The 22,278-nt window shown below is 47.1% G+C and overlaps 1 pseudogene; it reads right to left on the bottom strand.

Annotated features, from left to right (window-relative positions):
- Nucleotides 1–2,738: 2,738 nt before the first annotated feature.
- Nucleotides 2,739–22,278, bottom strand: part of LOC144805559 (uncharacterized) — a 41,240-nt pseudogene continuing 21,700 nt past the window's right edge.

The raw sequence follows: 22,278 nt of genomic DNA, 5'->3' as shown, positions 1-22,278 counted from the left end.
CGGTTATTTAGCAACTCTGGTTTGGCTTTATCAAAACATGTCGTGTAAGGTGTCATACGCTTTGGAATACCATCCCCTCGCCAGTTCTGGCGACGGGGATGGCATTCCACCCCTCTAGAGGGGTAAGACATGTTACTTCACTTCAATGCGGTTGATTTCTCCAAAGGCCTTAAGATCCACAAAATGGATGCCTCTGCCACAGACAAATGTCTGGACCCCTGGAGCTGACCGAAACCCAGTCAAGGGGGTCCTGGACAAAGGGTTTCCTGTCACAGGAGGGTGTCACCGCCCTCCAGACAGGAGATAGTGTATTGTAGCAGGGAGGTTTGAAAGAAACCAGACACTGCCTGGGGCGCACAAGGCTGCCCCTTGCATAATCCGGCCAAACCGGTTCTGGGGCACTCCAGCCCTCGTGCCAGGGCGGCCTGGATCAAAGGAAGGGGGTGTATCCACCCACTTCCTGGGTCCCACCCATAGGAGGGGACCTAGCAGGTAATCACGCCCACCAGATTCGAATAAGAGTGGGAGCAGTGCCAATGCACATCAGATTTCCTGGAAGAAACATTTGAAACGATATTCTGGACCCTTCGCCCTCCATCTCAACGTGGAAGCCCGAAGAATCTCCCTTGTGGTCAAGGAGTGACCACCCTGCAGCAGCAGGCACCATCCAGCCCTCGATGTCTACTTAGTTGCAGTTCCCGCCGGAACTCGAGCGACTGAGATCGACGAGATCAAGCCTGCCCAGCTTCTAACAGCCCGATCCACAGTCCCTGCAAAGCTGAGACCCGTGGAGGCGACCGGAAGCGTGGGGCACGCCATCTTGAAGTGACCACGAGACGCTGACCGTGCAGCCCACGAGTGACCCTCGAAGCTGTACACCGGGGTTTGAGAAGCCCCCACCCTGAGCTACTCCTGAGCCGAAGTTCAGCCCTCCACACTCGACGAGTGCTGCGTGGGGCCCTTTGGCACGATTTGGCTCAACGCGTTGGCCCGGTCACTTGCCAGCTGGCTTGTGGTCCCTGTGCCGACGAACTACAAAAGAAGACTCGTGATTCTGGTTGCTCCAGATCCACACCAGCTCCCCTGAAAGGGAGCCCCGACTCTGACCTTCCTGGTCCGAGTGAGACGCCATCTTCCAATCCCGCGTGGATTGCTCTTACCAAGGCTTGTTTGCTCCAAACCGGAAGCCGACTGCACCGACGGTGAGAGCCTGCGTGGGACAGATCGTGACCTGCTCCTGGACGTCGCAGATGCCCCAGAGCCCACGTGACAGCGAAGAGAAGCGCCTCGACGACCACCTGATTGCGCCCGACATTGCCTGGTTCCGTCCTGGTTCCACCCTGGTCACTGCTGAGTGACCCAGACTCTGTCCCCTCTGCTTTCAGGTACTCTACAACTTGAGTCCACCCTTGGACTCCACCGGACACTTCGTCTTCACCCTGCCTGCAGCCCTTTCAGCTTCAAGCACCAAGAGCCTGCGTGTCAAAACCCAACGCCACTTCGACCCTGTGCACCCACTTCCTGTGGGTGAGGTAACTTTGCTCCGCCGGTGTTCCCACACTGGTGCACACCTCTAGGGTCTGTGTGTTAAGTTTTGTTCCTCTAGGTTCAGCGGAAGTGTCCTTAAACTTTAACTATTTGACTTTTACGCACCATTGGTTAACATTGGTGCATGCGTGCGCTTTCCGCACATCTCCCGAATCCCGAGGGCCATTCCCGACTTCAGCATTGCTTGTCCTGACTGCTCCCAGCGATTCCCTAGGCCCTAGGCCTAACCACTGTTCGAGTGGCCTCTCTTATACCACTTGTTTAGTATATGGTTTGAGTGGCCCCCTGCCCTCATCCATAATTGTGCAACTTTGTATGTTTAAACAGTGCTTTTGATTTAACGCTTGTGCCCCTTTATTCATAAAGAATACTGGGGATTGTTTTTAGTAATAAACACATATATTTTTATAATATATACTTGTGTGGTGTCCTTTCATTTGGTATTACAGGATTGTATGTGGTAAAACAGCTCGCTTAACACGACCTCTTAAGTTAAGCCTTTAGGCTGCTTAGTCCATGCTACCACTAGGATAGCTTGTCTAATAAGGTTGACTTACAACCAGACACCATAAGGGGATTGTTTGGTCAGGTAGTAGGTGGTTCCAGAATTGGAAACATCCCCTACCAGGCCAACTTCTCACACATAGAGACCTACGAGAAAGGGACTCCTGCTGCAGCTTCCTGGGGAGGCTCGTTAAGGTTGGAAACAGTTTGAGGTTATATGCATTCCAGATCCTTGGGGGCGTGGCCTCAAAATTCAGGATCAAATGGACTTTGTGGGTTGGAGCCATGGCTTATTAACACTCGGGGAGCAAAACACGCTGAACGGAATAAGGCCACAAATAGTTACAAAAGAATGAGGTTAATTCAAGCATTTCCATCCCACGCTGTGTGCTTTTCTGAGTAGACAGTTTGTTGGACAATCAATGGAGCGGTGTCTTTGTAGCTGCTTCATGTAAATGTTTTGCGATGCTGAAAGCTCCTCCTCAGGGATTACAGTGAGCACCTTTTATTCTCCCACATTGTCTCTCTTATTTAGAAAGGTTACATTTACAACTGAAGTTTTTGTCACATTGAGAGAACTGATCATTTTTTTTCACGTTGTGGGTTCTCTATTGTTGAATCAAACTGAATCTCCAGCATACGCTTCTCAGGCATTTAGAACAATGACGAGGTTTTTTCCAGGTAAGTTGTCGCAGGTTGAGTGAGACCAGATTTCTGGCTGAAACTTTTCCAGCATTTAGAGAGCTAAGAAGGTTTTTCCCCAGTGTGAGTTCTCTCATGTCTAGTGAGAGTTGCTTTATGACTGAAGCTTTTCTGGCATTCAGAACACTGATATGGTTTATGCCCAGTGTGGGTTCTTTCATGTACAGTAAGGCTGGATTTCCGACTGAAGCTTTTCTGGCATTCAGAACACTGATATGGTTTTTGTCCAGTGTGAGTTCTTTCATGCACAGTAAGGTTGGATTTGCAACTGAATCCTTTCCAGCATTCAGAGCACCGATACGGTTTTTGTCCAGTGTGGGTTCTCTCATGTCTAGTGAGACTTTCTTTCAATCTGAAGCTTTTTTGGCATTCAGAGCACTGATACGGTTTGAGCCCCGTGTGGGTTCCTTCATGCACAGTAAGGTTGGATTTCCAACTGAATCCTTTCCGGCATTCAGAGCACCGATATAGTTTTTGTCCAGTGTGGGTTCTCTCATGTCTAGTGAGACATTCTTTCAATCTGAAGCTTTTTTGGCATTCGGAGCACTGATACGGTTTTTGCCCAGTGTGGGTTCTTTCATGCTTAGTAAGGTTGGATTTCTGACTGAATCCTTTTCGGCATTGAGAGCACTGATAAGGTTTTTGCCAAGTATGAGTTCTCTCATGGTGAGTGAGAATTATTTTATGACTGAAGCTTTTCTGACATTCAGAACCCTGATACGGTTTGAGCCCAGTATGGATTCTCTGATGTACAGTTAAACCCGATTTCTGATAGAAACGTTTTTGGCATTCAGAGCACTGATACGGTTTGAGCCCAGTATGGATTCTCTGATGTTGAGTTAAACCGAATTTGGAATAGAAACCTTTTTGGCATTCAGAACACTGATACGGTTTATGCCCAGTGTGGGTCCTTTCATGTTTAGTAAGGTGGCCTTTCTGATTGAAGCTTTTACAGCATTCAGAGCACTGATACGGTGTATGCCCAGTGTGGGTTCTTTCACGTACAGTAAGGCTGCTTTTCTGACTGAAGCTTTTACAGCATTCAGAGCACTGATACGGTTTATGCCCAGTGTGGGTTCTTTCATGTACAGTTAGAATGGATTTGCTACTGAAGCTTTTACAGCATTCAGAGCACTGATAAGGTTTTTGTCCAGTGTGGGTTCTTTCATGTAAAGTGAGATTGTGTTTGCTACTGAAGCTTTTACAGCATTCAGAGCACTGATAAGCTTTTTGTCCGGTGTGAGTTCTCTGATGTTTAATCAGACTACCACTAAAACTGAAGCTTTTTTGGCACGTGGAGCACTGATATGGTTTTTGTCCTGTGTGGGTTCTTGCGTGTATAGCGACACTAGATTTGTGGCTGAAGCTTTTCTGGCATTCTGGACACTGATAGGGTTTTCGTCCAGAGCTAGTTTTCTCCTGTTTAGTGAGGTGGGATTGATGACTAAAGCTGTTCTCACAGTCATTGCTCTTATTCGAGTTGTTTGTTTCTCCAAGTTGGGTTTGTTCCTGGATACATGCCATCTTAAGACTGAATATGATTTCGGATTGTGTACTTGTTTATGTTACAACTCAGCATTAACTTCCTACCTTTAAAGGCACCGATCTAACTGGTCTTATTACCTTTCACCAAGGAGCCCCTTCTATTGATGAAGATGCCTCACATGGATTCATTTTCTCCAAGTTATGCCCGGGGGAATTCCCTCAAGTTTAATTAGTCTCATTTAGTGATTCTAGTTTATCACATTTGATTTAGGAGTTTTAAAGGCATTGATAAGGTCTTTGGGGTTTAGTGTTTGCCTGTTAGGTATGTTTGTTCATACAAGTAATGACAGATGATTAGGGCATGCCAGGGAGGGTTATGAATTATCAATAGTGTAACACTGGCCCCTTTTATACTCTATGTGCCATTATATGCTTTTTTGCTCAGTGGCTAAGACAGTTTCATGATCCACTTTGAAGGTACAAGACACTTTGAAACCACTCGGATCAACCCAAGAGACAGAGTTGGTGGGGGAAAATCTTCCTATATTGGAAATGATAATGACATCTGAGAAAGAGTATTTACAATGACTTTTTTTTAAATAATCTTTTCTCGCCTCTCATCTCCAGGAGACAGAGACAAATGCTTGCACTGGTAAACTAAGGATATTAGTATTTTTGACAGTTCATCACATCACAACACGTCTACGGATGCTGATCTGTTGGGGAGGGGTTGGGTCTCCAAAGTTTTTTTCATAAACCATCAAACAGAATTTGCAACACTGAGTTTTCTCAAGTGCACCGCGTGGGGATCATTTGTGGCCAATGTTCTCCTCAATCTGAGTTACTGACACTTGGTAAACATTTATGGTCCTTTTACTTTAGGGATTTGACAACTTTCACATTCACCAGGTTCTTCCACTCCAACATCCTCACCATTCCTGGCACATAGAATGTGTTTCTTCTCTAGAGCGTGAGAATGTCCTTACTTTCCTTGAAGTATTCCTTTTCGTTGTATTTCGCTAAATTTAAACCTTCTTTTTTCTGTTCATGCTTCTGTCACCTGTAGAAATGGGGTCAATATTTTAAATGAACACAAAGAAAAAATATTTGTGACCTTATACTTTGCACACAGAAATTATTAACAAAAACAAGATAGAAAATTAGTTTGAGTTGCATTTCTGATAGTGGTGAAACAGTGTAGATCGGGAGCTTGGGATCACTGGAAATCAAGGATGTGAGAGCAAAAGAAGTGAATATTTAATAAAGAAACACAGATTCTCAGAAGCAGCCACCACTATCAAATTGCAACTTCTTTGGCAAAGGCTGGCGTCATAGTGAGATATTTGTAATTCTTTTAATGAATTATTAGATGTTATTTACTCCCCTGCCCACCTAGACTGTTAATCTATTCCTTTTTCCAGTGATCTAGGAAGGGACATTTTATTGAACAGCACAACAGTAAAGGAAACCAAAAAGGGTCAAGAAAAGAAAAACACAAAACAGAGGAAAGAGGAAAGAGAAAAAAGGCTATCTTCCACTTTCACCACAGGGGTCCGGCACAGGAAACTCTGCGGCACGTGCTTGTAAACACATAAGAAAAGGGCACGATGGGAGGACGCAAAGAAATGGAAGTCAGATCCAGAGATGAAAGATGCCGAAAGGCATTTCGTGTAAGACTTTTGCAGATAAACAGCCGCTCTTCTTCAGAGTAGGTATTTAATCGATCTAATCCTACGTTTCCTGCCATCAGTTCTTCTATTTCTACTCTCAGTTTATAAAGATCTAAAGGTTTCGTCTGAGGGGTTTGTTTTTCTAATTCTCGACTCCACCTTTCGATTACTTCAGGAGTCACGACAGTGACACTCCTGGTACCTGAAGTTGATTCAATTTGAATCTCCTTCGTGTTAAATGGATTATGTCTTTTCTGCTTTCCTTTCCCGGCAGGTCCATTAGCGAGACTTCAGACTCGCACTCACTGGTCTGATCATCTACAATTGAGGGTTCTGGTCTGGGCTGCGCTACAATTGGGGTAATAACTGGAGTTTTTGGACTCCCTTGCCGGTCCCCATAGAACGGAACCACTGGTCCAATAGTTACTGGGATAGTAAGGGCTTCAGGGCTGGTATTTAACTGGGTGATTTTCTGAATTATTTCGGTTCTTTGTTTAGCTAGAGCCTCTCGCTCCCTTTCTTCCAATAACCTATCTAAGGATTTTTCATGTAATACCTGCGGGGTTAAGGTGGGTGCATAACTTGGAGCAGTGGGATGGGTTTCACTGGGTCCGTCTCCATAATTAGGTCTTGGGAACAAAGTTCCTGTTCCTAGGGGTCTTAGTCCCTCCTCATACAGAGGCTGTAAGATGGGCATCCCTGAAGTTGGCGGTCTTGCCTCACCTTCGTAAGGAAGTCTCGGGCAAAAGTCTCTTTCACGTGAGTATCTCATCTCTCCACTAGTGGGCATTCTGGGGTAAATCTCTCTTGCATCTATGGGTCCTAGACTCTCAGTATAGGTAGGTATTTGACAACCTCCTCCTACACTTGCAGATCTGGCCTCCTCCTGGGGAGGAGGTCTTCAGGAATTATCACCTTCACTGCAGGGTCTATGTCCCTCATTATAAGGCGGCGGACTTTTCAGAAACATGTCATCTAACAATTCATTATCCGATTCCCCGAGGGGCACCCAATGCTTACATTTTTCTGTACTCTTTCCTCCTTGAGGAGGCCCACCCGCTTGCATCATTGGGAACAACCCTTCTACAATCATACTCTGCCTCCACTGTTTCATCTTTTTGTCTCGAGTTTCCTGCTTCAATTTCGGATAAAATTTAGTTAACCCTTTATCCATTCGGGGCTTATCCCTTTCAAAAGCCTCGATCTCCCATTCCTCTAATGCTTCGTACTGCGTTAACCTAGGTCTGGGATGTAAATCATTCATTCGGGTTCTCAAATTGAATAAAATCCTGCCATTAAAGGTACCTTCTAACGGAAAAGCCAAAATTCCGTCATTCTTTGTATATTCTGCCCAGTTTTCTAACCATACACACGTATTGTACCCTCTATCAAACATCATGAAAGATGCGGGAGTATTTGGTGGTGGAATGACAACACCTTCTCTGGTTCTAATCGGTTTGTCCTTTTTAAAATAAGTCTTTACCTTGTTCACAAGGGACAATGTTCTCTTGTTTCCGTACATAATGTCTTTTTTAACACCTTTCCACTGATCGTTCTCAAATCCCATATACCGACGATCAGGTCTGATATGCGGTCTATACGAATGCCACATACGATTCCTACAGGTGATTTTTGTTTACAAAATCACTTCCAATTCAAGAGCGTCTTTTATTTCGTGCAACCAATGAAATGCACGATTTCAAACAATCTTGACTAATGGGTGCGCGGCCTCTTCGCGAGACAGTTCTCACGCTTCGGCTCTCACCCCTCCTTTACAATTCCAGCTCCGCTACACACCCGCTGCGTCTACCAATCCCAGCGCGGCACAGAGTGACGTCAGAGCAGCTTCGCGACTGACTCCCTCCTTTACAAGGTAACGGGCACTTTCTTTCTAAAGTGCTAGTGCTTGGTTATTTAACAACAAATATACATTCGCCACTGTACTCAAGTGTCTAGACAGAAAAGCTTTTGTTTCTCTGCAAGTAGACTTCAGTTTGTCTACCTTTCATACACTATGGATAGATCTATTCTGCCTACCCTTCACTCAAGCATTAAGGAACCTGCTACTTCTCTTAGACTTATCCACTTTCTGGGATATTATTAAGCCTAAAGTTTCACCAGCGAACCCCTTTGCCTTCACCCAAGCACCGATGAACCTGCTACTCCTTCCGATGTGACCCTCACTAAGTTATGTCACGCTAAAAGTTTTGCCAATGAACTCGCTGCTGTCATTTATTCAAACATACATTCAGAAAGAACCCTAGTTAGTGCTTCCAGTTCTGCCTAACCTGCACCAACTTTCCTTGAAAGCCAGTGACCTCGAAGCAAGTGGATTCTATTCACCACTCGCTATTCAATTTCCCCGGGGATTCCCACAACACATAAAACGTTTTACAAACGAATGAATTAATACATATATCAGTATAATAACAAGAACAATGATTTTAAAACATTTCATAATTTTCTTAAAGCAAACATTTCAAGTGAGTGATCAATTCCCCTGAAGTGCCTACTCTCGTAGCAGCAACAAGATTCGTTGCCTAGCAGCCTCCGACCTAGCTATTTTAACTAGTCCTACCTAACCTTTAACTGTTCCCTAACCATCCTCTGTGCTACCAGTAAATTACTGATAGAGATCGCAGGTCACCCGACCAATAATTTTATCATATAGCTTTCGGGCCCATATACTTCAATTCACCATATACATTAATCAGATGACCTTACAATCTACTATCAATAACCATGAGTCCCTTTCGATTTGTTCTAGGGTACCCGACTTACCATCCACCGTTACGGGTACCTATGACCACGATGGGTCAGGGAGCTAGCTGTAAAAGGAAAAGGCAGGAAAAATACAAAACCCCACTTCATAAACGTTCAATATTTCTGAAAATGACCACGGACAACTGAAAAGTTTTTAAGAATTTTATCTTAGTAATCAGATTTCTGAGAGCATTAGGCTTGCAGTAATAAAGCAGTCGATAATCAAGATGACACACAGCATATAACCATAGAGAAACAGTGTAAGGGCAACCATTAGGGTTTTCTTAAGAATAGTGCGACAGGGAACACGCTAAATAAAGTAAAAATCCAAACTCAAGAATGGACATCTATCAATGGGCAAACTTAACTACGTATACCTTTAGGAGGTACTGCATGAATATAAAGGGAAATTTCTAATCCTAAAACAGCTATAGAGGAGTGAAAAGGTGGGACATACTATAAATCTAGAAAATTGCTTCAGCCAGTTTTACGTGAGAAAATTACAGACCACATTAGGAAATTGCAAACTGCAATAGCGAAAATGATTTCTAAAAGGTAGGGTAACATAGGAACACGCTATGAAATAAAAATGCAAATGAGTTTATGGAACACAATGGTAGCGGAAAGCATGGAAAATTATCATATGCAAAGGTATGTCTTTATTGAAGCAAAGACAGGAAAAAATAGAAAGGTGCAGTTCTAGAGTTTCAGCGATATTTACCTAGACTGGTGTGAAAAACCAACCCTGGCCACGGGTCAGTTAAGGACAGGAAAACCCCAAGGATGGACAGTCATCAACGGGACAGCAGGTGCAGAATGGACACCCCAGGACAGGACAGGAAAACCAGATTAGGATCAGGACAGGACCACCAGGACACGACCAGCACCCGCAGTTCGGAAGCAACGCCTGCGCTCCACCCTCTCTGCAGCCTTCGGTCAGAACCCCGATTGGGTTAGCGAACTCCCCAGCAAAGTGCTCCGCCAGCACTTAAGGTTTAGTAAAACCTTTTAGTCTATGGTCAAATTCGGACAGAGTGCTCCGCAGCCCTCTGTAAATTCAGTCACCTATTGAGTGCGTTGGGTCAGTGACAGGTCAGCTAATTCAGACAAGTCGGACAAATTCCCTAGGTGAACCTAGGCTAGTTATACTGTTTTCGGGTCAGTTTACCACCCCCCAATGTTGCAAAGTGTCAGAATCCCCAATTTCGATTGGTCCTAAGGTAGGATGGGTTAACACACCAATCAGAAGAGACTTCTACAAGTCCTAATTTACATTCTAGGGTACCGCCTAGCAGATTTGGGGTTCCCATGAGAAGTCGCACAGAATACAATAGAAAGAAATACAATGTATCCATCACAGAACATTTTAGTTTCTCGGGCCGGGTGAAGGTGCATCTTCCCAGGCACATCTTGGCAGCGACTTTCACTTGGCATTATGTCAATGCCACTTTGCCACTTCTGGTCCTGTGCAGTACTGCACTTCAAAATGGACTCCTAAGCACCCCATCACCCCTCCATGCCGTGGATGCATGAAAAGTAAGCGAGAACAAATTAAAACATAGAAATGAATGAATGTATCATATACCATGAGTAATTACTTTATATTTCTTACTTATAAAAATATACTAGGCAATTAGCGTGAATGCAACAGACAATAACACAAGAGCAACGGTGTGAGTTTCAGCATGTGAGTACATTGACAGCCATTTTAGCTGCAACACGCGCAAATTCCCTCCATAACTGCAACTACGTAAAGTGTGTGACTAACGCATGCGCAGAAGCAAATTCTAAAGCAGCGGCCATTTTAGAGACACGGGTTAATCGTATTAGTAGAACACATAGGCAAGCTTCACTAATATACACGCATATCAAAAATAAAGGAGATTAGTAAAACGTACAATTTGATTATAGGATTACAACAGATTCGAGGTTCATGACTCGAGCAAGTCGCGATGCGAAATCTTGCTCTATCAATCCCTCCTCTGAGATAAGATCACTGGTTCTGGTAGTGTCTGTATCCTCAAAGGGTGAAAAGAAGCATTCTCCCTAACCATAGACTTCGCTGTCTTTTTTTTCAAGTGCTGCGTTGATTCCCCATGTACCACTAGCCTGCAGAGTCGAATTAAGCTCAGCCTCGACCTGCAATAGGGCCTCCATCATGCCCGCATTTCCTGTGCTGTTGCTTGTCATCTCAGTGTCTGAAACCTTGGCGTTTACCCCCCCAGTAATTGTACCTTTCTCACCGTGGTCGAGACCTTCCAGAGCGACCTCCTTACTCGAGGCCGCGCTGTTTCCCAAGCCGTGCTCTGAACCAGGACGTTGCCTAGCAACCAACACTTCAGCGTCCTGGACGTCCACGAGGGCGTTTCCTCCTTGATTCTGTTCTGCCTAGAGTGGTGCGTCGAGTGGTGCGGGACGCCTCGGAGTAAAAACCTCGACCAAGGTAGGCTGCCTTAGTGTCAGGACTCAAAAATTAGATTCCCAGATATGTGGCTCCGTTTTGACCCAGTCTGATCAATTTATCCCCGCCTGCTTTACGTGGACCAAAAAGGTCCGAAACTGGAGAGACAAGATGGCCGCCACCGTGGCCACGATGATTTGAGGTCGGAGTTCTAGTCTTTCTGTCATTACTTGTTCTGAAGGCTATGAGCAGTGCGCGAGCGTCAGAGACCACGCACTTCACCAGAGCCATAGTCTAGTGAGGACCTACGTTTCTGACTCTGGTAAAAAGATTCCCTGTCCTAGTTTAAAAGTGGTTGAAGTACTCCGCTCGTTATCGCGAGTGTAGAGGAAGTGAGTACGGCGTAGTAATTCAAACGCGTATTTCAACCCCCCTAGTTCCAAGTCCTAGTCAGCTTGTCTGAGGTAGAAGCAAGTTACCGACTTCAACTGAAGAGAGTGGCGTCGCCTGAGAGGAAGTTAAGAGTCGCTGCCCTCGGCTGAGGAGAAACCGATAGACTCGAAGGAGCTCCAAGGAAATGCGAAGCTAAGTAAAAGGACACGCATGCTTAGCCTGTTAGAAGAAAGATGTATATGTCGAATTTCATGCCAAAGATTAACAACCGAGAGGATACGTTGTAAATAGTTATTTCTGGAAAGAAAAAGAAAAGAAGAATGAAAGACAGTTAAATACATGACCAGAGAGACTGAGATAATAAGAAATAAGGAATTAAATTAACACTTACCAAGCCAATCTTGACAGCGTTTGAGACACTCCTGTAAAATAAGAAAGGAAGAAAGAATAGTCAAGAGCAATATCAAATAACCACAAAAATCACCTGACCCCCCCCTTACAAGGAACTCTCATCTAGTCAGTGAAGTAAGTGCAAGTTAATTCGACATAATAAGATAGGTCAATAGTGTAGCAATAGGAAGGTAATAATATTACATTTATTTCTTGAATCCACACAGTGACAACTAACTAGAAAAGAGAGAGAGAGCACCATACAACAGCTAAGAAGAGAAGCCAGGTCCAGAGACATAAGGGTTGGTGAAAGCCTTTTCTCAGCAGTAATAAGAAGGCTAGTGATAAGGATAGTAGGGTATAATGATGTGTTAATTTTCTAGGTTTCCTGGTATGCAGACCGCATCACAAGAAGTAGTCTGAGGAAACAAGTCCGGACCAGTCTCTTCTCTTTTATTATTTTATCCAATTCCCCCTTCCCTGGAGATAATGTAGGAAGGTTCTGAAATAGACCTGCTGGCATTGTCTAAAGCAGGGGTACTCATAGTACGGCCCGCGGGCCGCTGGCGGCCCGGCAAGCCTTCCCTGGCGGCCCACGGACCTTTCAGACATCGGACCGAGGTTTATTATTTTTTTTAAAGGCTGTCTGCAACCAGAGCTCGACTCCGAGACTCTGCTGCCTGTGGGGGCCGGGCGATTTCCGCCGTAGTCAAAGTGGGGCAGCAGGGGCGCAGAGAGGTGAACATAGCCTCATTAACATGCTAATGGTCTTTTAAAGACCTGTGAAATGCTTGGGTGCGGCTGTGTGCGCCCCCTGGAGTTGTCTCACATGAACACAGCCAAACCTGCCAGTCACACATGAACTCGCTCGTATCTGTTAGATCACTGCCCTCGTCTAGGAATTTTATCTCCCCTCTGTTATGTGTACATGTGCATGTTTGGGACCACCAATGCTTCCTTATACAGTGTCATGCTAGCCAACAGTCAGCACTTTGGCGTATTTTGGATTCAGAACGACATGTCCCAGGACTCGCACCATGGAGGACAACTTGTTTTGACAGTGCCCACATAAAGATGCCACAGCAAATGTATGCTATTAAGTATTGAGACCAGAGCTTCGCTTGCATTACAGCTGGTCATCACCAGCTCGATTCTGCTTTGTGCATCATTGTAACTTTATTACTGATCGTCTTTTTGCTTGAGGGCTTCACTGGAGCTTTACAGGACCTTTGTGGCCATCAGACCCAGTGCGAGGTACTCTCCCTGTGCCTCCCATGTGCCGGTACTCACCAATACAGAAACTTCAGACTTGGCAAAGACTCTCCGTACTTTGGGTAAAAGGTGGGGCCTTACCGATAGACAATAAAGTACTATATTGCGGTGTTGAAATAGTTCTGAAGACATTCCGTTTTGCCTAAATTTTGCCGTAACGTTGAAGGGGAACATTCCAGAAACTGCTAGAACTTGCCACTGAATTATTTATAGATCTTGTTAATGGTGAAAGGAGCATTCTGAAATTACTAGGACAAAACGTTTTAATTTTTCTAAATCTTGGTACAGAGTTAAAGGGAATATTATTGAAACTTACAGAACGTGTAGTCGACTTATCTAAAATCTACGAGGGCCGGCGGGCACCTTTTTTGAAGAGCTTCAGGCAATAATTCCATCACTGGTGCTTCGATCTGAGCATTGTATACTGGCTGGAGATTTTAATATCCATATGGATGATGAAATAGGCGTAGATACGGTTAAAATGATGGATGTGACAGCCCCCCTTGGCCTCTCTCCATATTCTTGTGGCCCAACGCATGAAAAGGGCCATATCCTGGATCTGGTCTTTTCGACGATCTCTATTGAGATGTCAGTACCGCTACAGGTTTTATGGTCGGACCACAGGCTAGTTAAGTACTATGTGCTGGAATTAAGTAAGCCTTCTAGTGCGTTTGCTCGGCAGCCCTGTAAAGGATCGAGGGCTTTCTATCGGGTAACGCCGGAACTGTTGGCGCAGGCATGTCGGGATCACCCCTGCCCTCTGACAGGGGACCTGCATAAGGACCTGGAGCAGTTGCATGTGTGGCTCACGGAGAGGCTCGACGATCTGGCCCCGATGAAGCCCCTTCGCGATGCTGTACAACGGGTGTCTGCACCCTGGTTCACGGAAGCGCTGCTGGCATCCCGAAGGCAGTGCAAGGTCGCCGAAAGAGCGTGGCGTCTGCAATATGATCCCGCTGCTAAACTTGCCTACAGAGCCTCGGTTAAAATTTATCATCGTGATATTCTCACTGAGAAAAGAAGTTATTTTTCCAGGAGAATTGAAACCGCTTCCAATTCCTGCAAGGAGGTATTTGCCATTGTTAGGGAATTTATGGCTCCCCGAGCCTCTAAGACCCAGACACCCCCTACGGAGGCGTGGATAAGCGCCTTGGCTAACTTTTTCACCTCCAAGATCAAGCTGATCCAGGACTCTTTCCCTCCGAAGGGACCGGAAGTATCTGGTTACCCGGAGGATGCTTCTGCCATTCCTGCCAGCGTAGGCCCGGTTCTGGCTGATTTTACTCCACTTTCCACAGCGTCATCGCAGGAATTGATGGCCGGCCTAAAGTCAGGTTCACCTCTTGACGTATGTCCGGCCAAATTTCTGGCAAGAATGGCTGAAGTCATCAATCCCATCGTGAATCCTATTTTGAATCGCTCTCTTGGAGAAGGGTTGGTTCCTGAGATCTGGAAGCAGACGATGATTATCCCTCTACTTAAAAAGCCCGGACTGGATCTGGAGGTGTTGGCCAATTACAGGCCCATTTCGCTTCTGCCTGCCTTTGCTAAGATCCTTGAGAAGCACGTGCACAGGGTGCTCTCTGATTATCTGGAATCTCATGACCTGTTGCACCCCTCCCAATCCGGCTTCCGTGCCAATCTTAGTACCGAGACAGCTCTCCTGGAAGTTGCGGAGGCTGTTAAGGAGGTGCTGGATTCAGGTGGTAAAGCGATGCTCGTGATGTTAGATCTATCGGCGGCTTTCGACACTGTCCCCCATGAGGGTCTCCTCGCTAGACTTTTTGAGATCGGTCTGCGGGGGACGGTGCTCGGCTGGTTTCAATCTTTCCTGGCCGGCCGGCAACAAACGGTCTGGGCCTCCACTAGCTCCGCCGTGATGCCGTCATTAGGGGTCGGAGTCCCTCAGGGCTCAGTGTTGAGCCCGACTCTTTTTAACATCTTTATGAACCCCCTGGCGGCTCTGGCAGAGTCTTTTGGGGCCCAGATGGTTTCCTACGCCGATGACACTCAGCTCCTTTTCACCTGCCAGAAGGGAGCGGATTTCGATGGAGAGAGTATCCAGGGTTGCCTTGGGGCTGTTTTTAACTGGTTCCATCTAAACGGCCTCAAGTGCAACCCGGATAAATCGGAGGTACTCTTTTTTGGCTGCAAAACAGATCCTGACTGGAAAAGATGGTGGCCTGTGAACATGTTCCCTCCTGCAGCCTCCTCCCGGATAGCCAAGAACCTGGGAATTAAGATAGACGACGGTCTGACTCTGCGTCCCCAGATTCTAGGGCTGGTTGGCACTTGTTTCGGGCTTCTTCGGATGCTCCGTAAGTTCCTGCCTTTACTATCGGAGGAGCATAGGAAAATAACGGTCCAGGCCTTAATTGGCTCGAGAATGGATTACTCTAACATTCTCTATTTGGGCCTGCCAGAGTATCTGCTTCAAAGGATGCAGGTGGTCCAGAACTCAGCTGCACGGGCCATTTATGGATTATCTGGCCGTGCTAGGGTTTCGGGCCTACTCCAGTCACTCCACTGGCTCCCGATCCGGAAGCGGATAATGTTCAAGGCGTTGACCTTGGCTCACGAGGCTTTACATGCTTCTGGAGCTAAATACCTTCAGAGAAGGCTTTCCTTCTATCATCCGGCAAGGTCTCTGAGGTCCGGGTCTTTGTGTCTTGCCGTGGTCCCTCGGATAAAAAGGGCACGCATTGGAGGTCGGTCTTTCAGTCTGCTGGCTCCGCAGTTGTGGAACACTTTGCCAGTGGCACTGCGTAGTACCTCTAATTTACTGGCGTTCAGGAAGGGCCTTAAAACGTGGCTCTTCACCCTGTAGGTAGCAGTTTCACTTTATAGTTAGGCTCTTTGTTTATCTTTTCTGTTCTGTTTTTCCTTGTTATGTTGAGATTTCAGTTACAATAAAGCGCCGGGACACTCTGAGTAGCCGTGCGCTATACAAGATTCAAATAACATAACATAACATAACATAACATAACGAGGAGCAAAACTAATTGAGAAATGTGCTCCTTTCGTGACCTATTAATGTTGGTTTGCGAGGGAGGGAGAGCAAGGGAGGGAAGGAGAGGGAGGGAGGGAAAGGAAGGTAGACAGAGGAAGGGAGACAGAGGGAGGAAAGGGAGACAAAGGGAGACAGAGGGAGGGGGAGCGAGAGGGAGGGAAAGAGAGGGAGAGGGAAAGTGAGGGCGGGAGAGCGAGGGAGAGCGAGGGAGAGGGAGGGAGAGGGAGGGAGGGAAGGAGAGCGAGGGAGGGAGGGAGAGCGAGGGAGGGATAGAAAGCGAGGGAGGGAGGGAAAGGGAGGCAGAAGGAGGGAGACAGAGGGAGCAAAAGGGAGGGAGAAGGAGATAGAGGGAGGGAGAGCAAGGGTGGGAGAGCAAGGGTGGGAGGGAAAGGGAGGGAGAGGGAGACCGAGGGAGAGAGAGGTGGAGGGAGAGAGACAGAGGGAGGGAGGGAGACAGAGAGAGGGAGGGTGACAGAGAGAGGGAGACAGAGGAAGGGAGGGAAAGCTAGGGAGGGAGGGAAAGCGAGGGAGGGAGGGTAAGGGAGGCAGAGGGAGGAAAAGGGAGGGAGAGGGAGACAGAGGGAGGGAGAGCGAGAGGGAGGGAAAGGGAGGGAGAGCGAGGGAGAGCGAGGGAGGGAGGGAAAGTGAGAGAGGGAGGAAAAGGGAGGCAGACAGAGAGAGGGAGGGAGGGAAAGGGAGGCAGAGAGGGAGGGAGACAGAGGGAGAGCGAGGAAGGGAGGGAAAGGGAGCGAGAGGGAGACAGCGGGAGGGAGAGCAAGGGTGGGAGGGAAAGGTGGAGGGAGGGAGACAGAGGGAGGGAGACAGAGGGAGGGAGACAGAGGGAGTGAGAGAGTCAGAGTGAGTGAGACAGAGGATGAGAGGGGGTGAGAGAGTCAGAGTGAGTGAGACAGAGGGAGAGATGGGGAGAGATGGAGAGAGAGGGAGTGGGAGGGAGAGGGAGTGAGAGGGAGTGAGAGGGAGACAGAGAGTCAGAGGAAGACAGAGAGTCAGAGGGAGACAGAGAGTCAGAGGGAGACAGAGAGTCAGAGAGACAGAGAGAGGGAGAGGGAGAGGGAGTGAGAGAGAGAGAGAGAGAGAGAGACAGATGTGTCTATGCCGGGTCTGGTGGGTCTGGTGGCTCAGTGGACGAAGGCGTCCGCTGCAAGGACCTATGATCAACCTCATGGTCACAATTCTTTTTTTGCTCCAGCCCCGCCTCTTCCCCACTGACCCCGCCCCCACCAGTACGGCCCTCGGACACAAACCACACTGTAAATTTGGCCCCCGAGAGAAAGTTTGTGAGTACCCATGGTCTAAAGGGATTCGGGTACTAGCATCTCTGCTCCTGTGCAAGATACGAGAAGCCATCAGGTAAATTACTTGGAGCCCTGACAGAGTGAAGTGCCCAAGTTTTATTTTGCACCCGAGCAGAGATGGCAGAAGGAATTGATGTCCAATCAAAAGGAACTGGGAGCGGTTAGGGAGGAAAACCAAAATCTAAGGCAGGAGGTAGTGAGCGCCAGGAAGGAGACAGCAGAGTTGGCTTTAAGATTACGTCGGATGAGTAGTTTAGAGAGAGAGGCCATGAATCCGGTATTAGAGGCAACCAATAGGTCAACCACACAAGTTATACATTACTTGTCTCCAGTAATACCCTTAGCAGCTCCACAAAGGTTTAATGGAGATCCACAGAAGGCGCAGATATTCCTCTCACAATGCTCTCTACATTTCCTGTGCCGTCCTTCCATCTTCCCTGACGCGCAGTCTAAGGTGGCCTTTATACTCTCGTACCTAAGTGGAGATGCAGCCGCCTGGTCAATGTCCTTAGTCTCCCGAGAAGATCCTTTGTTAAGGAACTTTGAAAATTTCAAGCAAGAGTTTCTTCGTATATTTGATTGTCGGAGGTTATCACAAGTGGTGGACATTTCGTCCGAAATTGTCCGAAGAAACCTAAAGGAACCTTTAAGCCGAAGGAAAACTAACGGCACCACCTGTGGACGGAGTTGAACGGGTGGGTGCAATTTCGGAAATAACTCCAAACGAACATCAAGTGGCGAATACATTGTAATCTGCGGCTCCACATTTAATCCTGTCAATGGAGATTAGATTAGGATTGACGACCCTAACTGGGGGGGTAAACGCCCTGGCTACTCAGTGCTGGGGCTCTGACGCTTTCCTGACCTGACTAGGCGCATCTTGTGGTGAAACTTTGCCGGCCTCTGCTTCGTTGTTCTCCGGTCTTGGCACCCGCTCCACGCCTGCTGCTTGAACCGGACCCGCCCACCCCGCCCACACCGCCCACACCGCTGCGGGACTGCGAGGCGATCTACAACACCTGGAGCCTCTTCCCGCAGCGGCAACGCCCCCCCCGCCTGGGAGGATAAAAGCAGTTTAACCGTCCCGCACAGCGGGACGGAGCTCGGGGCGAAGACCGGGCAAAGAGCGGGCCGTTTGAGGCCGTTCGAGTACGGTAGAGTTCGGGCCGGGCCCCCCACCTCTGCTCACCCTCACTTACCCTCAAATTTATGAACGACCCTCCGGTAAGTTGAGATTCTGTGGAAATTACTTTATTCACATTGTGTGGGTTCCACGGAGTCACTAGCATTCCATACCATCACTGTAGGAGTTTACTATAGTTAAAACAGGCATAAGTAGTTGGTAACATGCCTTTAAGATCAGGCAAAGATCGGACAGTTCAAATACAAACAACGAAGGGAGTTGTCTCGGGCCCACTGGCCGCTTTTATCACCCGAGCAACAGGGATATTGGAAAAAGAAATAGCGATGGTGGAAAAACGCCTCTCCTTAGACCTTGTTAGCGGTAAGCGCTCTTCACTGGGCGGAATGGCAAAAATGACTAGTCCTGCGGCTCATGCAGCATCAAATTGTGTATATTCTGTTACCACCGAGGCAATAGTTCACATAGATGGTGAAGGGGTGGGTCCTTCAGCTCCTTTGGTTAATTTTGAGCAAACATTGGATGATACTCAGTCAAGTGGCGGGGATCAAACTCAGAATAGTGGGGAAAACGACCTTAGTTTGGAAAATTCACAGTCACCTACTAATGCTGTCTTAAATCTCATAGTAGAGGATGATCCTTTGGGATTAGGAACAACATCCCGAAAAAGAAAACAGGATTCAAGTCCTCAGGGGTGGAGAGATCACAAGATGCCCAAATTTAATGATCCATCTAGTAATGTTGCCTCTGCTTTGGTGTATCCCCCTGACTTACAAATACCTTCTGCATTCCCTAGCGTGCTATGTCCTGCTTTAACTACCCTGGGGTCATCTAATCCCTGCCCTATGTGCCTCAATAGTGATGAAGTCTTACTGGTAAAAATGGAGGCTATGATTAAAACCCTCCTGCTCCCTGTTTTGGAGCGTACTAGGCTGATGACCTCCAAAATAGATGCTCTGGAGATAGTAGTAAGGACAAATTTGGGCTTGCTACAAAAGTTAACTACTTCCAGTCCAGCGGGAGGGGTTCCAATACAGCCGGTATCTAAGACAAAATCTCCAAACCATGTTTTCAGTAGTAAGTCCACCAACCCTGTACCAATAGGGGTAGCTAATAAGAAACCGTTAGCTGGGGGGAGGCATAGAAATAATCTTAGCACGGTAGCTGAGGGTACTCTGTCACAGGTTCTTAAAAAGAAGGTCGCTGACATTTCCAACCTAGATAGGTCCCAAGTTGCTCGGTCCGCTAATCCAGCGAAATCCAACGTTAGCACATGCTTACAGCCACCCCCTGGGCAAACAATTAATCACCGGAGCACCAAAACCCCAACTGGGGGGAAACAAAATAGGTATGCCATTCCCCGCGCTGACTTACCCACGGAGGCAACCCAATATACAATAGTATTAACAGGTGTTGCCCCGTTAAAAGTAGTACTAAGGAGTCATATGGGGATCTACGTAACAAGGTGATATTCTGGTTGAATAAAAACCGTCCCCTGCCACCATCATCTCCTACTGAAATTCTGTTTGTAAGGAGAGTTGATTGGGTGGGACACGGCACCAAAGACTTGGAGGGTGACTGTATTTTAATATCGTTTAAGGATCCTTGGGTGGTGGACCCTATTCGAAGGGAAGCCAGGTTTGCTAGGCAGGGGGATGTACAAACTCTGGGGCTAGCATATTTCTACCCCCAAAGACAGAGTAATTTGTCATTAGGCCCCACTCACAGAAGACCCCCAGTTAGGAGGCACCCCATAGTAAGAACACCACACCCCCAGCAATATCCCCCACTTTTTAACCACTTTGGGCCCCTTTCCGATCTTGAGGCCATAGACTGACTTTCTATAGAGAATAGAAAAATTAAATCTGCTGTGAACAGTGGGTACGTGGAAGCGATGCCAAGTCGGGGGGTCCCTCCTTTCACAAATAAGGTAGAGGCAATTCAGGGAGCACTAGCAACCGAGGAACATGCTGTAACAGCTGCTGATGATCCAACAGAGGTTATGCGGGTGGGGGAAACCCGGGATAATGTTGACAGCAATGAGAATAGTGTAAAAACAGGGTGTATATTAGTGACCCCGGCTGTATCAGCATCAATGATCCCCTTAGCAGCTCCCTTATCAGAAATATTCAACATAGTGTCCTGGAATGTTGCAGGGGTTATGGGACGCATGTATTCAGAAGATTGGTTGGAGTTTGTGGATACATTTGATATCATTCTGCTACAGGAAACTTGGGCACCTGATCCAATTCATAGGGTAGGTTTTGTAAACTTTTTCAAACCAGCTATTAGGGGTGGTAAAGGGCGAGCCTCAGGGGGTTTGCTGATTTGGGTGAAGCAGTCATCAGGATATCACCCATCTGAGATACTTGTAGACAACCCTGACCTCCTGGTAATTAAACTGAGCAAAAATGGCCATCGGTACCTGATTGTTATTAATATATATGCACGAGGTCTCCCTGGGGGTCGCTGCCCTGTTGTGTGGGATGTATTGGATCATTATCTTGCCGGACTGGGCAGAGAAAACTTCATCCTCCTGGCAGGAGACTTAAATTGTACTTTTGAGCCGCTTTATGTAGCCGGGGACAGCTGGGGCTCTGCAGAAGATGCAGTTTGGAATATTCCAGATTTGATGCTAAATAAAACTGTTAAAGCAACTGAGGTAGCGCTGAACTGGATGGCTCTGTGTCTTACCCGGGGGCTAAGGGCTATAAATGGTCGGTCAAGATCAGATTTGGGTGCTAACTACACCTTTGACAACGGACGAAGGAAAAGCCGGATTGATTATTTTTTGTTAAAGCTGGAACACTGGCCTTTGCTGGTAGATATGGAAGTGGTACCCCGCCCAGAAAGTGATCATAACCCCCTGATACTTAAACTAAGGCTGCCGGGAATGAAGAGATTGAAGGAACCTGATACTTCCCGGACAGGGGACGTTATTCTGACCAATGATCGAAGGAGGTTAAAATGGTCCAGGCTAGCGGGGGACGAGACCTTACAGGAGAGCGTTGAGACTGTGGTCTCTAATATGTTTAATGAAATTTAATGCTTGATGATTTGCTGGGGGGTGGTTCTGTAAATACTGTTATTGATCTTCATGAGTGTTGTTTTAATGAGCTCAAACTCCTTCTTTCTCTACCAGGTCAGAAGGGAACCGCCAAACAAAATGCCCCCCGTCAGAAATGGTACAATAAAAAGTGCAGGTAGGCCCATAGACACCTTGTCAAAGCGGTTAAGTCCCGGAACATGTGTGCGGTTAAGGCAGCTAGGGTGCAATATAAGAAAGTTCAGTGGGAAGCCAAACGGGAGTGGGAGGATATGTATTGGTCCGATCTTTTGGATGCCTCCACTTCGAATAATCTGTCCAAGTTCTGGGATTTAGCGAAATGGGGCAAGGACTCTGACTCACGCATTCCCACAAATCATGTACCCCTGAAGCTTGGGTGACCCATTATTCGGCCCAATTTAGTGCTGAAACCTCTGAACCCCCTTTTAAATTGGACGAGGTACCTCCGTCATCTATTCGTGGGGAGAAACTCATCTTCTCGGAAACTGAGGCAGAGCTAGCACTTGGCTTGACCCAGCGGGGGAAAGCACCAGGGATGGATTTAATCCCTGCCGATCTGTTTAAAGCCAACCCCGCTCTATGGGTGCCCTACATAACAAAGATCGCAAATGCAATA

The sequence above is a fragment of the Lissotriton helveticus genome (genome assembly GCF_964261635.1).
Source record: "Lissotriton helveticus chromosome 1_1 unlocalized genomic scaffold, aLisHel1.1 SUPER_1_unloc_14, whole genome shotgun sequence".
Lineage (NCBI taxonomy): Eukaryota > Metazoa > Chordata > Amphibia > Caudata > Salamandridae > Lissotriton > Lissotriton helveticus.
The sequence above is the reverse complement of the archived record's forward strand: the minus strand, read 5'-3'. Positions and strand labels throughout refer to the sequence as shown.